General features: G+C 33.2%; 1 long non-coding RNA gene across 1 annotated transcript; it reads right to left on the bottom strand.

Moving 5' to 3' along the window:
• Positions 1-11,462: 11,462 nt before the first annotated feature.
• On the bottom strand, positions 11,463-11,873 carry LOC128039664 (uncharacterized). The gene is made up of 2 exons (XR_008194120.1): positions 11,684-11,873; positions 11,463-11,598 (listed from the first exon to the last, which is right to left on the bottom strand). It is a non-coding gene; the product is annotated as an uncharacterized LOC128039664 (long non-coding RNA).
• Positions 11,874-15,903: the final 4,030 nt, after the last annotated feature.

Genomic DNA, 15,903 nt, shown 5'->3' on the forward strand with positions numbered 1-15,903 from the left:
AGATTTCCTTTGAAAAATTTGAGTCTACCTTTCAAGAAAGTCTACACGTTTCAATACCAAATAAGAGTTACAGTTGTGGAAGAAAATACAAATCTTCTCTCTTTTGATAATGGGTTGGACAGCTTCAATGTTACTTACCAACACAGTTTCGAGTTTCCGAAAATAGTCGAACCGATTCGGGGTGCCGAAAGGATGTCGCACCTATGATGGCACTACCAGACACGATGGTGTCAGTGGTTGCGACGATGACATTTCAGTGGTTAGCGGTTGCGACAGCAACATTTCGGTGGCCGGCGGGTGGTCCCTCGACAGTTGAGCAGTGGAAGAATTACACTCATACTAGGACTCTACCGAACAATTTGATTTCAAATTAACTATTCAAAAAATAATATTATTTTAATAAATTTAATATTTAATTTAATTTAATACTTATCCTGATATCATTTTATTAATTTAATATTAAAGTGATTATTTTAATATTTAATATTTATCTTGTAGATAAATATTCTATTAATTTAATATAATTAATATTAAATTTAATCTAATATTTATCTGGATAAGTATTATATTAATTTCTTATTAAAGTGATTAAGTTTAATCATAGTTGAACTCTCTAAACTGTCTTTATATAAAGAGAGTCTTGGGTCATTATTTTTCACACACTTAAATTCGAAAGAAAGTTATAGAAAGAATATTCTCTAAAGAAATTATTTTAAAAAATTTTTAGAGATATTTTTCTTATTTACAACTTGGCCTAGAAGTTTAGAGAAATTACGAAATTAATCCACTAGTAATTTTGTGAAAAAAAATTCTGATTCGAAGTGAGCCCGCACTCGGCAAACGTGAGCTTGAGGATAGCGGAGAATACATATGATGATTTGATTTAATTTTTGTTACTAGCTTAGAAGTTATATTTATTATACTTAATTTTTTTAAAAAATATAAATTGTGTAAATGTATAATAATAATTTGTAATACTAAATATGATATAAGAAATTAAAATTTATAATTATTTTATTTTGGCAGTCAAACACATTTTTAGAATTACAATTCTTTAAAATTATAAGAGAATAATTACTATTTTAATTATTACAACTTTTATTGAATTATATTTAGATAAATATAAATCAGTTTGAAACATACGCGCATTTACTTTACCTTTTGGCATGTGATTGTCAAAAGCATAGGCAGTGCAAACCAAGCAATTAAGTAGGTTTAGCAGCCCGAAGAAGAAAAAAAGCATAGTCTAGTCAACAGGATTTGTGGCTAAAAACTGATCACGTGACGAGAGATTAAAGGAGATCATAATTAACATTCAATGGGAAGGGGTCCCCCAAATACCATTACCATTAATCCCACCATTTATAAGTTACAAAAGTTTTATTAATAAATGTTAGATACACTGTTATAAAAATAATTCAAGTTTTAATTTTAAATATGAAATTATTAGAAAAGATTGTTGGTAATCTTGATTGTGAAAATATTTCTAAGATTTAAATATTGTATTTCCTTTTATTTTTATTGAGTGGTTGGGACTAAAGGTTTAATATATACGCTGCCGCCATCCAATTTGTATATGTGTTAACATGTGTTTACAATATGTACTGTGCGTGTTTCTTTTTGATATTTTTTTGTTTTTTCTTCTTTTTAATTATTTTCAGAATATTTTTAATTGCGGAAATTTCGATTCTGACTATTGTAGAAAATTTCATTTCAGAAAATATATTTTCAACTGTTATAGAAATCTAAAATATATTTTCTGTTACTACATGTATTTCTATTTTGCCCTTCATAAAATTCTATAAATAATAGACTATTCTCATCATTTTACAGTAAGGAAACAACAATCTTTTCTCTCACAACTCACATATTCTTTTTCAGTTTTTCCGATTCTTTTTTTAGAAAAGCAATTTTAATTGTATCCCATGTCTTTATTCGAGTGTACGAATATTAAAGTACTATATTAATTTTGGGGAGCGATGTCTACTAATGATTACACCAATCAGGACAAATTTACTTCTAAGACAGTGATTCTTCCGCGACATAGTGATTATTTATTTATTTACACTTAGTTCATTTTTTTCTATCAAAGCTAACAATTTCAGTAGTGTATTTTAAACAAAGATAATCACAAATTCTAAGAAAATAAAAATAAAAATTTAAAAAATTATAATATGAATCAATCCATCACAAATAATAAACCTAACGCCATAAGCTTGCTAGCTTAGGTGCCTGTAGCTACTACAACTTTACTTTTAAGTTGGAATAGGGTTTTTTACTAAAATGGGGTAAAAAAAAATTTTGTACTGAAATAGGATGTTAAAAATATTATTTACGAAAATGGGGTACTTTTTTCATTGGTGTCTATCTCAGAGGTGCCAATGAATAAAAAACTATTAAATTTTTTTGAATAAAATATTATTTTTTTATTTTTTTAAAAAAAATTAAATAAAAATACGGGTCAAAATACGGTTAATGGGTCGGGTCGGGTGGCGCCTATTAGGTAGGCGCCAATGAATGTGCCTCATAGAGAGGTGCCAATGAATGTGCCTCATAGGGAGGCGCCAATGGTGGCCTTCTGCTGCACGGCTGCAAGAGCAGCATGGTGTTGTCCCTTCAACACCATAAGTAAATGGCCTATAAGTAAATGGTCCCCAACATGCAATGGACGGTAGAGAAAAAAAAAGAGAGAGAGAGAAAGGAGAAGAAGAGAAGAAGAAGAAGAAAGAAAGAAAAAAAAAAAAGGTAATGTATTATTTTAGTAAATAATTTTGTTTATAATTTAAAGAGTTTAATTAAGATATTGTGAATTTTTTGTTATTAATTATTAATTATAAATTATCTATATTTAGTGTTTATAGTTTGAGTTAGTATTTTGTATGAATATTCTAATTTTTGTATGAATATTATAATTTTGTATGAATATTGTAATTTTGTATGAATATTGTAATTATTTTATAATTAAATTTGTATTTATAGTTTTGGATTAGTATTTTGTATGAATATTATAATTTTTGTATGAATATTGTAATTTTGTAATTTTGTATGAATATTGTAATTATTTTATAATTAATTTGTTAGTAATTTAGGATTATGTTATAAATTTTTGTGTTTGTAATTATTTAAAATTTAATTTATTTGTAATTTAGGATTAAGCTATAAGTTGTTGTGTTTAGTTTAGTATTTGGTGAGTTTAACATATAAGTTTATAAAAAATTAAAAATCATTTTATTAAAAGTTTAATTATAATTGATTTTTTAATCATATAGTTGTTGTTAACTCATTTAATTTTTATATAATGTAACTTTTATATAATTTAATTTTATTTGATTTTGCATTTATTTAACAGTATTTATTGATTTTTGAAACAAATTAAATGAATTCATTTTTTAATTGCGATTTGCGGAAATGAGTTCTCGATAAATAATAATAATCACATATCAAGTACTATTAATGAAATGGTAATAAAATTTTTATTTGATACTCATGTTATTTGCTGAATTAAATTATATTGTATTAACTATTTTGCTAATTTAATAATGCCAGGGTCCGTACCGCATATTGAGGGGTCGTGTTAATAGTGTAGGGTTTCACCCAGATGAACGCCTAATACCATACTTAGAGTTAGCCGGGTTCGGATCAGCGGCATTGATCCGGACTTTTGATCTGCAATACTACTTGATTTCCGCTTTAGTCGAGCGATGCCGTCCGGAGACCCACACATTTCATTTGTCGTGCGGAGAGTGTGCCGTCACTCTAGAGGATGTTGCAGTACAGCTCGGGCTTCCCATAGACGGGAATGCGGTCACGGGGATAAGTTCAATCTCTAGGCCGGCTACCCTTTGCAATGAATTACTTTGTCGGACGACAGATCCTTCTGCGGTTGACATAGGCAGATGCCTCATACTGCTGCAGTCGTGGGCACTTTACCGGATACCATTCTTGGCATCCATTAGTCATCAATCATATATATTTCCATTCGTTAATAGGTGATGAATTTTTACTCGTTGTAATAATTAGTTGGCTTTTTTATTATATTATATTATTCTAACAATTTATTTTCGTAGGTGGAGTACTAATCCGAGTATCGGGAGGTCATACACGGTTCTGATATACCATCTAATGATTGAGAATCATGCTGGAGAGGGGGTAAGTTTTTCGAATATAAACTTTATTTTATTATTTTATCTCACTTGACCCGCGTTAATATAACAACGTTATTAACTGTGCAGTTCATTTGGATGTCGTATTCTGTTCTAGAAATTATGGCAGTTATCCCCTCATCTGCCCACGTCCACTCAAACCTATGGTGCATTAGCGCACCCATTATCAATTTTAACGTCATGGAGTGGTATCATGGCAATTGAGTACTCTGGTAGTTCGGTTGCATATAGTATATCCCGACACTGCCAGTACAATTGGGGGAGATCCATGAGATGAGCAAGAAGGGGAGGTATGGAGATAATTGGGGAGAAGTGCACGAAGAATATATTACGATGTGGAACAATCGGTTAGGGAAGGTACCTCAAATGGATCATGCTCCAGATTTGCAGCCCTCGTTAGAGTACATACAGTGGTACTGTGAGATAGGAAAACCATTTCTGTTTGGTGGGCGGTCGATGGTAGTCCCTCCGCATACGACACGAATTACGCAACCCCTTCCAGATCTGTATCATGCACCAGAGCCAGAGCCAGTACCAAAGACGGAACTACATTCTAGGGATAGTTCTTATCATCCAGAATTGGGGGCGATGACTATTTCGCGGGCTCGTATCCACCTCAATACTCCCCTCTTTCCGGCCTGTATCCGCTGTCGTACTCCTCTTCTCTCGGATCAAGTTCATCGATGGCATTTGAGACATATGATTTTTCATCTATGTTTCACACACCCCAACATACGGTTGAGGAGAACGTTGATGACCGTAATCGCCCGCAACGTGAGCATCGAGCTCCACAAAAATATACCCCTAGAACCACACCATCAAACCATCAATTTTAAGGGCTTTTGTAATAAACAACCTCATATTTATGTAATGAATTTTGTTGGCATTTTATTTATCAGATGGAGATAATTTTTTTGTGTTTTCAATTTAAACAGTCAACTGTGTATTTATATAATGACTTTTTGCCTTTTATGTAAATAAAATTTTTATGGTTTTTTTTTATTTTGCAATTTCAAATTTCTTCATAACTGCAACAAATTTGTGATTCAAACCATCAGTTTATGTAATGAAGTACATATCAATTTCTACCCGATTGAGACGATTGTCCAACATGGTAGTTTCGGAGCGGGCATTTACTCCGATTATGACTGGCTAATCTGCATACGCCACACAGCTTCCCGTCAGATTTCTCCCTAATGTCCATTTCGTTATGGATTCTGGATGATTGCGGACAACCTTTCGGGTTCCTACGCAACCTTTTGTCTAGGACAAGCTCGAAGGTCATCGGAGGTACCTCCCAAGTAGATAGGTCAGGAAGCACGGAGAACTCGTTTTCCCATACACGCAATGTGCGTTCGATGGTGTACACTTCATCGATAAGTTGTTCTACATTGAGCCCAACTTTAGCACAAGCTGCCACGACATGTGCACATGGATAATGAAGTGTTTGAAACCTCCTGCAATCGCACTGTTTGTTTCGGAGATCAACTCATAGGACCTAGGTGGTATACCGGGTCGACAACCGATGGTCTCTGTAACTCGAAACGTCGACCTCGCCATCCGACGGTATGCAACCATTGTATCCCTAATATCTTCGACAAAGACGTGTCCCGCCTCCATCTGGTTCACTTGTTGCTGACTCATTCTTGGCATCAAGGTAGCCAACTTGTAGAACATAGCCGAGAAAACAGATGAAATTGGAAGATGTCGTGTTTTTAATAACACGGCGTTGATCCCCTCCACCAAGTTTGTGGTCATTTGACCACAACGAAAGCCCTCGTCAAAACTTTGAGCCCATTACCACAGCTCCATGGTACCCAACCACTACCGGAAAGATTTGTTGGTTTGACCCTCCATGTCACTCTCAAGTCGGGCCATTCTTTGGTGAAAAATGTGTGGCTCTAGCTCGTGCTTGCATATGTATTAAAAAAATTTATGTTACAGTATTGCTCTAAAACATTAAAACTTATATTGAAAAGATAAGGTAATTCTTTACCCATTTTCACAACTTGTCTCTTCCAGTCTGCATTCTTATAATCTTGCTGGAAGTTAGCCGCGATGTGCCGGATACAGTAAACAGATCTCCATGGTACACCGAAACGCCTAATGGCTGCAATTAATCATTTGCCTCTATCGAAGATGATGCAAATATTATCGTTGCTAATAACATACCTCCGCATGTTGGTAAGGAAGAACTCCCACGATTCCATATTCTCCTTATCGACGATGGAAAATGCTATTGGGAGTACGTTCCTGTTGCCGTCTTGAGCAACCGCAAGAAGTAGGATCTGTGTGTATTTTCCATATAGCCATGTTCCATCTACTTGCACAAACGGATTGCAGTGGGGAAATATGCGTACACATTGATCAAACGTCCAGAACATCCAATGGAAAATTCTTTTTCTCGATTGTAGTTGGTCATTCGGCCCGTAATAACATCGTGTCTACAACTCAATTACAGTCCCCGGCACGTTTCCCTCATAGCGGCTATCCATCCCTGTAACTCATTATACGATGCATCGAAATCTAGGTACAATTGCTCCATTGTCATCTGTTTAGCTATCCATGCCTTCCGGTATGATACTCGATACTGGAATCGTGCTTGTATTTCGGCAATCAGTACCGAAACTATAATGGTCGACATGTCTTTCACCATTGTCATGATACACGTACAGATAGTTTTGAAGTCAAGTTTTCGATGATCTTCTGTCATACGTGTTGAAGTGCATGTGTGAGGCCCAACCAATTTTCGTATCTCCCACATCTGCGACTTCTGGATAAATGCAGCTCGTATCTGCCAATTGCAGCCTTCTGCCGACCTCCAACACTTCCAACATATAATGTTGGTTTAGACTCGATGACTTTGTAATCTACTGATATATTCATGTTATACCGTTTAATGGAAAATATGCATTCTTCCTTACTTTCAAATCTCTAGCCCACGCACAACTTCTCTGGATCAGAATATACGCCCATTCGGTTAGCAAATAGTATTTCAGGGAACTCCGAAAACTCAGCTGCCCCTATCGCATCGGGGTCTATTCGAGACATGTGTGCCCCAAGATTATTGTGTATCACAATACGACGAATCCGGTTTTTGACTGAAGACGCGTTAATGTTTCTATCCTCATTCACGCCTTCGTCGTCAATATCATCCAGGACCTCGTTCACTTCGGGATCACTATCACTATCCACTTCGTAATCAACAGGATCACTACTATAGTATACATCATCACCAACCACATCAGTCTCGGCTGTAGCATTAAGATCAATATTGATCCTGTGTATAGTTGATTGACTATCAACATACGATACCGGAACCACCATACACGGCGCTTGAACTCCATCTTCTTCACCTAATGGAGTGGGATCTTCAGTTGCCTCCACACCGGCTAACTCAATAAATAACTGAATCGGTGCATTTTTGTTACTCTGAGTCCCACAATAAAGAGCGACCATTGTCTCCACGTCTTCATCGTCTATAAGTTCTATTTCGGTAAATTTTATTAGATTTGCTGAAACTGGAAACTTGTAGAAAACTTTTGATAACCTTCTCCCACAACGTCTATAAATTTTTTCACTAATTTTTCCTTCATATCGTCAAACGAGATATTTCTATTAAATCTCATTGCTACTTGTTTGCGACATTCAAATATACATCCCACGGTTGTTGTCAAAATTTCTCCATCGAAATAAACGCATACAAAAAACTGATTATCCATCTTCAATACTAGATCTGTTAAAAAGAATTTCAAATTTCTTAAAACAGTTTCGAAATGTAAAAAAATTACATAAAATTTTTAATGCAAAATTTTTCATTCAGAAGCTAACAAAATTAATAACCTAACAAAATAACTTTCAAATAATAAAATTACTAACAAGACTCTATATTCTTTTTAAAAAGAAATAAACCAAAATACCTTATCCTTCTTCTTTTTTTCCTTTCTTTTTTTCTTCTGCCTTCCTTCTTATTTCTTCCGTTTCTCTGGTAAAAATTATGTCTGTGTTGGGGGTATATATAGGGAAAATCAAACCATTGGCTCCTTTCAACATGACACCACTAATGGCGCCTCTCAGATAGGCACCACCATTGATGCCTTTGAGATAGGCGCCAATACTATGTATTATACTGGTCATATATTGACCCGGGAAAAAAATTAATTATATTTTTTTAAAAATTAATAGTTTTTTATTCATTAGCGCCTCTAAGATAGGCACCAATGAAAAAAGTACCTCATTTTCGTAAATAATTTTTCTGACATCCTATTTAAGTACAAAATTTTTTTTACCCCATTTTAGTAAAAAACCCGTTGGAATAGCTGTAAGTTATAGAATAGATACTTTACTCTCTCTACCTCTCTCTTGTGCTTTTTGTGTGTTTTTGAGTGAAAGTGATAGAGGGTTGCGCGCGAACCAAGATCGAGTTGCCAAGTCACGAGGAAAATTCCTATGTCGCTCTAAACGAACAGATCTGAAACGAAGCAGTAAGATCAATTTTTTTAGTATTTCCAGATCTGAAATTAGAAACCCTGAAACAGCAAGAGATGATCAAGAAACGAAACACTTATGAAAAGGGATTTCTTGGAAGCCAAGAAAACGGAATAGCAATTAAGATCAACTCCAATCTGCCGAATCTGAAAAGAAAGACAAACAACAAGTTAATTTTCTTTTAACAATCAGCAAATCGTTGAATCAAAAGATAGAGAATGGGGGTGGCAAAATTCAGGAATTAAAACGGTTCTTAAAACCCAAGAAGATGTCGATTTGATCAAATTAAAACAGCAACTTAATTTTCCCCAAAAATTCTAGCAACTGAATGCAATCAGATTTGGTAAGAAGGAATCGGCAAGATCAATTGGAAAAAAATGGATCTGATCGATCTATGCTGCCAAGAAAGAGTGTCGATTTGTTTTCTTTAATGAAGAGAGAGCTGGAAAAACAAAACAAGAAGATCAAACAAGTCAAGATAAGAAATCGACACAAAGCAGAATTTTAAAGAAAAATTGACAGCAAGTAAATTAAAAGATAGTCCTAAGAAGCATTGAAATCTCGAAAGATCTCACAACTCCCTTCAAACGGCTCTAATCTCCCCTCCAATGAAGATCAATGGCAAGAAGAAGGCTGAAGATGGCCCCACAATCAGAAAGATTGTTAAAACTACTTCTAAAGAAAACTCAAGAGAAAATTCTTGAAGAACTCAAAGAGAATTTTCACTCAAAGCAAATCTGAAATTTTCAATGTAATTGTAATGTGTAATGTGTATAAGGGTGGCTGGCCAAGCCATACATATAGGCCTTCTAACTATTTTCCTAGTCCCAATAGGAAAACTAAAAAAAAAACCCTAATTTTTTTTTACTTTCAAGGGAATTTCGTCCAAGGCCTTTAATGGGCCTCTTTGGGCTGAATTGTTACATAGAAATTTATTTATAAAGTCTAAAAATTAAAACTAAGTAGTTAAAGAAGTAAAATTTTACAAATTGGGCCACTTTGACAATTTGGCCTGATTTTCAACTAAGTCTGATTTAAATTTCAGGATTGGGCTTGGAACATCTTATTGGGCCGTGTCTTCAAGAACTTGGGCTTGTAATCTGTTCTCTCCCAAAATTGGCTTGTTAATGCTCGTAACTGAGATCCAATGTGCCTTAGTTGCAAGATTCGGTTTCTTGGACCAAGATTTCCAAGATTTGAAATCTTGATTTTCTTGATTCTTGAAATCGCTCAAAATAGCAAAATTGGACCAAGATTCGGTTTCTTGATTTTCTTGAAAACAAGAAAGTGAATCTTGATTTTCTTTTTCCTTCGTATATGCATCTAAGGCTTTTGTGACTCGTATCAGAAAGCCACTTCACTTCAAATTGCATAAGGTAGAAGAAAGGAAGGAAAACTTTTTATTTATAATTGTGAGGTTATAATATGTATTTTTCAACTTAACTTCAAGATTCGAGTTGCTTCTTTGCGCTGAAGCTTTGTATGGGACGAGATTTATGTTCAACAAATATATTTAGGGACAAATATGAAAAATCTTCCTTTATTTTAATAAACCTTTTAGTCTTGTACATATGCTTTTAATTTATTTGATTTGATACTTTAGCTTTTTTCCATTTAACCTTTTGAGTCTCTCCATTAAATTCTGTCAACTTTTGACACGTGGGCTAATAAATAAATGTGATGTGGCACTATGAACTAAAGAAAAAAAAATTAAGGGCACGTTTGGTTCACTGTAATAGAATAGGGTTATAATGAAATAAGACTGTAATAGAATAGAGTTGTAATCAATAGTTCAATTATTTAATTGAATGGAATGGAATAGAGCCATAATAGCATTTTGTGTTTAGTTGAATGGAATAGATCTTGTAATAGTATAAGGAAAAATATTTAAATGACCAAAAACCCTTAATAGAATTTTTGTTGGTAGTTGATTATTGTTATTAAATTTTAATTAAATTATTGTTAAATATATTTTAATAAAATAAAAATAAATAATTTAATCATATTTTAACATAATTATTATTAAAATAATTTAATAAAATAATGTATAATTTAATAGCATTCTTAATATAATTATTAATAATATTTAATAATAATTTTAATATAATATTATTATTAAGAATATTTCAATACCTAATATATTTGCTTCAATCTAGCCTTTCACCTCTTCTCTTACAAAGTGGTCACAATCGCCAATATAAAAATGAGTTTAACATATGATATGATAATCCTCTAATAACAATTTATTTTAATAGTCAATTTTAATAGAAGGCATATTTTTATATTTTATTTTATCCTTTATAATAATATGGTAACAACAATTAATTATAAGGTATACTCTTTAATAAATTAATTATTCATAATAATTTTTGGTGAAATTTACATAAAATTACTAAATTTTAGTAACATTAGTTCTTTTCATATGTGAAATAAAAAAATCAAAACTCATAGTCCTTTGTTATTCAAAACCATAATCCTTGATTTTATGTTATTCAAAAACTCATAGTTCTTTATGTTATTCAAAAACATGAAGAAAAGGAGTTTAGATCCGCAATCCATTTGTCTCAAAAGCCATTCCTCATTTTATGTTATTGAAAAACTCATAGTTCTTTATGTTATTCTTGTATAAGAAATAGAAAATTCTCTCCATAGCATTGGCTACTCTTAGAAAGTCAAACTCATATACGATCTTGAATAATTAACGACATGCAAAAGAAAAAAGAAATCCAAATCCAAGTGGAACGATACTCTCAATTTACATGATTTGAAAAGTACATGAAAGGGATAGAAAATTGTTCATTATAGAAAATATATATCAAGTGGATTATTACCCTTAGAGCTCTCTTCTTCAGCTTGTTCATTATAGAAAATTGTTTGATCCTAGCTTTCACAATCTCACCCAACGGAACATTGGGTGCTTTCTTGGCATTTTGTAGCCATGGATGTTCTACATACAATAGTTGGGATGATTTTTCACGCATAGAAAATATATATCAACATAAATAAAGAATGTAACATATACAGAAGGTTACCAAGCACTTCTTGTACTGTAAAACGCTACTTTGGATCAGGATTAAGCATTTTCTTTACAAGGTCCTTTGCATTGTCCGAAACCTTAGGCCATGGGTCCCTCTTAAAGTCAATAGTAGAGCGAATAATTACTTGTGCCACCCCCTGCTTAGGCCCCCTTTGGATTCTAAGGCACTACAGCGCGTTGATAAATTTCCCCTTTATTTTCAATCGGACTGCACTGGGATTAGACTGGACAACCTTTGGAACATTTTGCTTCCAACACAGTGAGGAGCTTTTACTGCACTGGACAGCCTTAAGCTGACTGGTGGTAAAAGCTCCAGCTGGGGCAGTAGACATTTGGGAAGACAATAATACTCATACTTTAATTTATTAATTTACCATATTGTCCTTAGATGTTAATCTAATTTCTTTCCCAATCTTATTTGTTTTCAGATTTGGGAACAAAACGGCAGTTTCTTACCTCGTTCTTGCTGGTTTCTCTCTTGTTCTTACTGGTTTGTCCCTCGTTTTTGCTGGTTTCTCCCTTTTTTTGCTTTGTTCTTGGTTGTGGCAGCTTAGGATCTTCTGTTTCTTCAATCAAACTAACAAGTTAGAGATATCTTGTGTTTTTTCCCTCTATTTTCTCATGCTCAACATTTACCCTTTTTCTTAATTAACAGGGGAAGTTTACACTAATTAGTGCACTCTCAGATAGTAATCTCTATAGTGATGCAAGGTATATTTATTCTTTAAAATAGTTTTTCCTCGAAGCTAAATTCTTTATTAAAAGTAAAAGAATGGATGTTTTTACCTAATTGGAGGCAATGGCTTTGTGCAGATTGTTTGCAACATTGGACGGTTGGTTAAAAAGTGTTGTTCTTCCTTCGGGGTGAGATGGTTTGCTGTCACTCACTGTTATTATTGTTGTTATTGTTATTGCTTTTCTTTTGAGTAGTATGGTTCTAAATGATATACACATTATCCCATAGGCAGCAACATCCTAACTGACAAATCCAAAAGCTGAAAATACCTGCATTATGAAGTCCTTTAGAAAGATGAATGGAAAATAAATCAAGTAAAAGGACTCCAAAAAGTCATTACAAGCTATAATTTCCACTAACAAATCTAGTTCATTGATATTTTGCTTTAGGTATAATTTCCACTAACATTCAAGAATCAGCACTTAGGGGCTAAACTTATTCCAAAAGCTATACATTCCAACAATCTCTTAGGACAAACATGATGATGTTCTAATAACCATAAGAAATTAGAAGAAAATGTGTTCATAGACCATAGTGCAGAAAACATCCACAAGAATTAACTGTAAAATGACAGCAATAATCTACAACATGCACCTCATATGAAAATATTAACGTTTAGATGGTAATTGATCAAAGCTTCATGATATCAGGTGAATGTCAATGCCTAAATGTTTAACTTAGGTACTTCTTTTCCAGTCATAAGTGGACTAAAATTGCTAAGTGAAGATGTGAACTCAAGTAACTAGTAACTTACAAAGTAAACTTGACTCAAAAGGGGTTGCTAGCTCTCGAATCGCTCTCTCAATTCTTCTATAGAGACTCAATCCTTCAAATGCCTTACCAAGCACCTAACAAGTGTTCCAAAAGAAATTGATGATTGCAACACGGGAAATGAGAAAGTAAAACCAAGTTCCACCTGAAACAAGTTTGAAGGGTTTAATTTAACAAATTTCCCATTAAAAACAAAACCAAGTATCAAATAAAAAAATGCCTTACAATTGTATTGTTGTTTCTTTTGGATGGTCTTATAGGGCTTCTAGTTCCATGAACAGATTTTGAAAGTTGTACCTTTTTCACTCTAAAAAACACATCAATGCACCAAATAAGGTATAGAAATATAAAGCAAAGTTTGCATATTTATATACTAAGTCCCTCAATTTCTTACATTTTTCTTCATTGACGTAAAAAGAAAAAGAAGAAGAAGAAGAAGAAGAAACTGACCTGTTAAGCTTCATACGTCTACGAGAAAAGCTAAACATTTTCATTTGAGTATACCCTTTTTAAAAGGAGATCACTTTAACCCTAAAATGTCCACACAGAAACAAATGAAGCTACATTATCATCAAATAAAACAGCTGAAAAATAAACCCCAAAAAAGCCTAATAGCCAGAGCCATGGATTTAAAGCTTAAACTGAAGCCAAAGGTTTGACCTTTAACCATGAACTTTGAGATGGGGTAGTTGAGGAAAATAGAGGAAAAAAAGAAAAAAATTTAAAATATTAGTTTTGAAGGTTTTCAACTATGGAACTGGGTTTTTTGAGGAGATGAGTTGTACCTTCTGCAAGTAGTGTGATGAAAAAGAAAGAGATTATAAACTATGAAAAAATACAAAGAGAATCTTTAATACTGATTAAACTAAATAATTTGTTAAACAACCTCTTTTCATTTCTTATTTAGGAAAAGAAGATATATAAAAAATATTTACAATCTTAGATGAAACATAAATTTCTAGATGTGCATCTATGTAGAGACTCCAACATGAACTTGGTCCTACAATCTCAAACCACAGACAACCTCATATTAACTGATTCGATAAAATTCCATCTAAGACTTGGCTTGGCTGATGCAAAATACTCAGGCGTATGTATATAAACACACACATTTATAGAAGCAGTATATGAACGAACATTGATATTTTATACATGTTATGTTAGACATAAGTGAGAAAACACCCTATATTTTAATCCAATCAACAGCAGTAAATACATAACCATTGATGTTTATAAACAAATGAAAGAAATTGAAAAACCCAGTAGGTAAATCGTCAACATAGCTGATGAGCATTTTGAGTTTGCTGCCACCTTTAGAAACAAAACAAGAAAAAAAACGAACCTTGGTATGAGGCCAAAGTTGATCAGGAGAGACATGCATTGTGCAACCTTCTTTACCCGATTCCCACTCCACAACATGGTGCTTGCTAGACACCTGATCCAAAGCAAAACCAGAAACAATCCTACTGCCTCAATTTGAAGAAGCAACCGTAAATGGGAATGGGAAATGGGAGGAGGGGAATCGATGGAAGAGGGGAAATGGGAATGGGAAATGGGAGGAGGGCACGGTGGAAGAGGGGAAATGGGAATGGAAAATGGGAGGAGGGCACGGTGGAAGAGGGGAATCGATGGAAAAGGGAATATGGGGATGGGGAAATTGCATTGTATTTGTGTATTTTAAAAATAAAAAAAATATATGTAATGTATTTTAAAAATAAAGAAATATATGTAGTGTATTTTAAAAATAAAAAAATATATGTAGTGTATTTTAAAAATAAAAAATATATATGTAGTGTATTTTAAAAATAAAAAAAATATATGTAGTGTATTTTAAAAATAAAAAATATATGTAGTGTATTTTAAAAATCAAATTCAAATGCAACAGAGCGATTTCAACGATCTGGGGAAACTGTTAGTCGAATTTTTACTGATATGTTGCATATATTTGCTCGAATGGGAATAGACACGATTAAACCCATTGAAGGTCCATTCGAGGAAGTACCGAACCATATTCGACATGATACGAGATATTGGCCTCACTTTAAGGTAAAATTTACACGATCTTTATATTTTTAAAACATAAATTATTTCTAACTTTTATCTCATTACTTGTATTTATTTTAAAGGATTGTATTGGGGCCATAGATGGAACACACATAAAAGCATGCATTTCGCCTTCTTCTCAAATACCTTATATCGGACGGAAAGGTGAACCAACTCAAAATATTATGGCAGCTTGTGACTTCAACATGTGCTTTATTTTTGCATTTCCTGGTTGGTAAGGAACAGCACGTGATAGTAGATTTTTTTTGCAAGCACTTAGAAAGCAAGAGTTGAAGTTTCCACACCCTCCACCAGGTCGAACTTTAATTTTTTAATTACTTTTTACATAAAAAATATTAAAATTTTTAATTTATTTTTAAACTTGATATTATGTTTTACTTTTTTTGCAAGAAAATATTATCTTGTGGATTTCGGATATCCACAAATGGCAGGTTTTCTAGGTCCATATAGGGGGGAACGATATCATTTACCTGATTTTCGTCGAGGTAATCATCAAGTATCTGGAAAAAAAAATCTTTAATCATGCCCATTCTTCGTTACGCTCTGTGATTGAACGAACATTTGGAGTGTGGAAAAAAAATAACCAATATTAAGAGATATTCCAAGTTATTCATTCGACAAGCAAGTTTTAATAGTTATTGCAA

The sequence above is a fragment of the Gossypium raimondii genome, chromosome 3, assembly GCF_025698545.1.
Source record: "Gossypium raimondii isolate GPD5lz chromosome 3, ASM2569854v1, whole genome shotgun sequence".
In the NCBI taxonomy this organism is placed as follows: Eukaryota; Viridiplantae; Streptophyta; class Magnoliopsida; order Malvales; family Malvaceae; genus Gossypium; species Gossypium raimondii.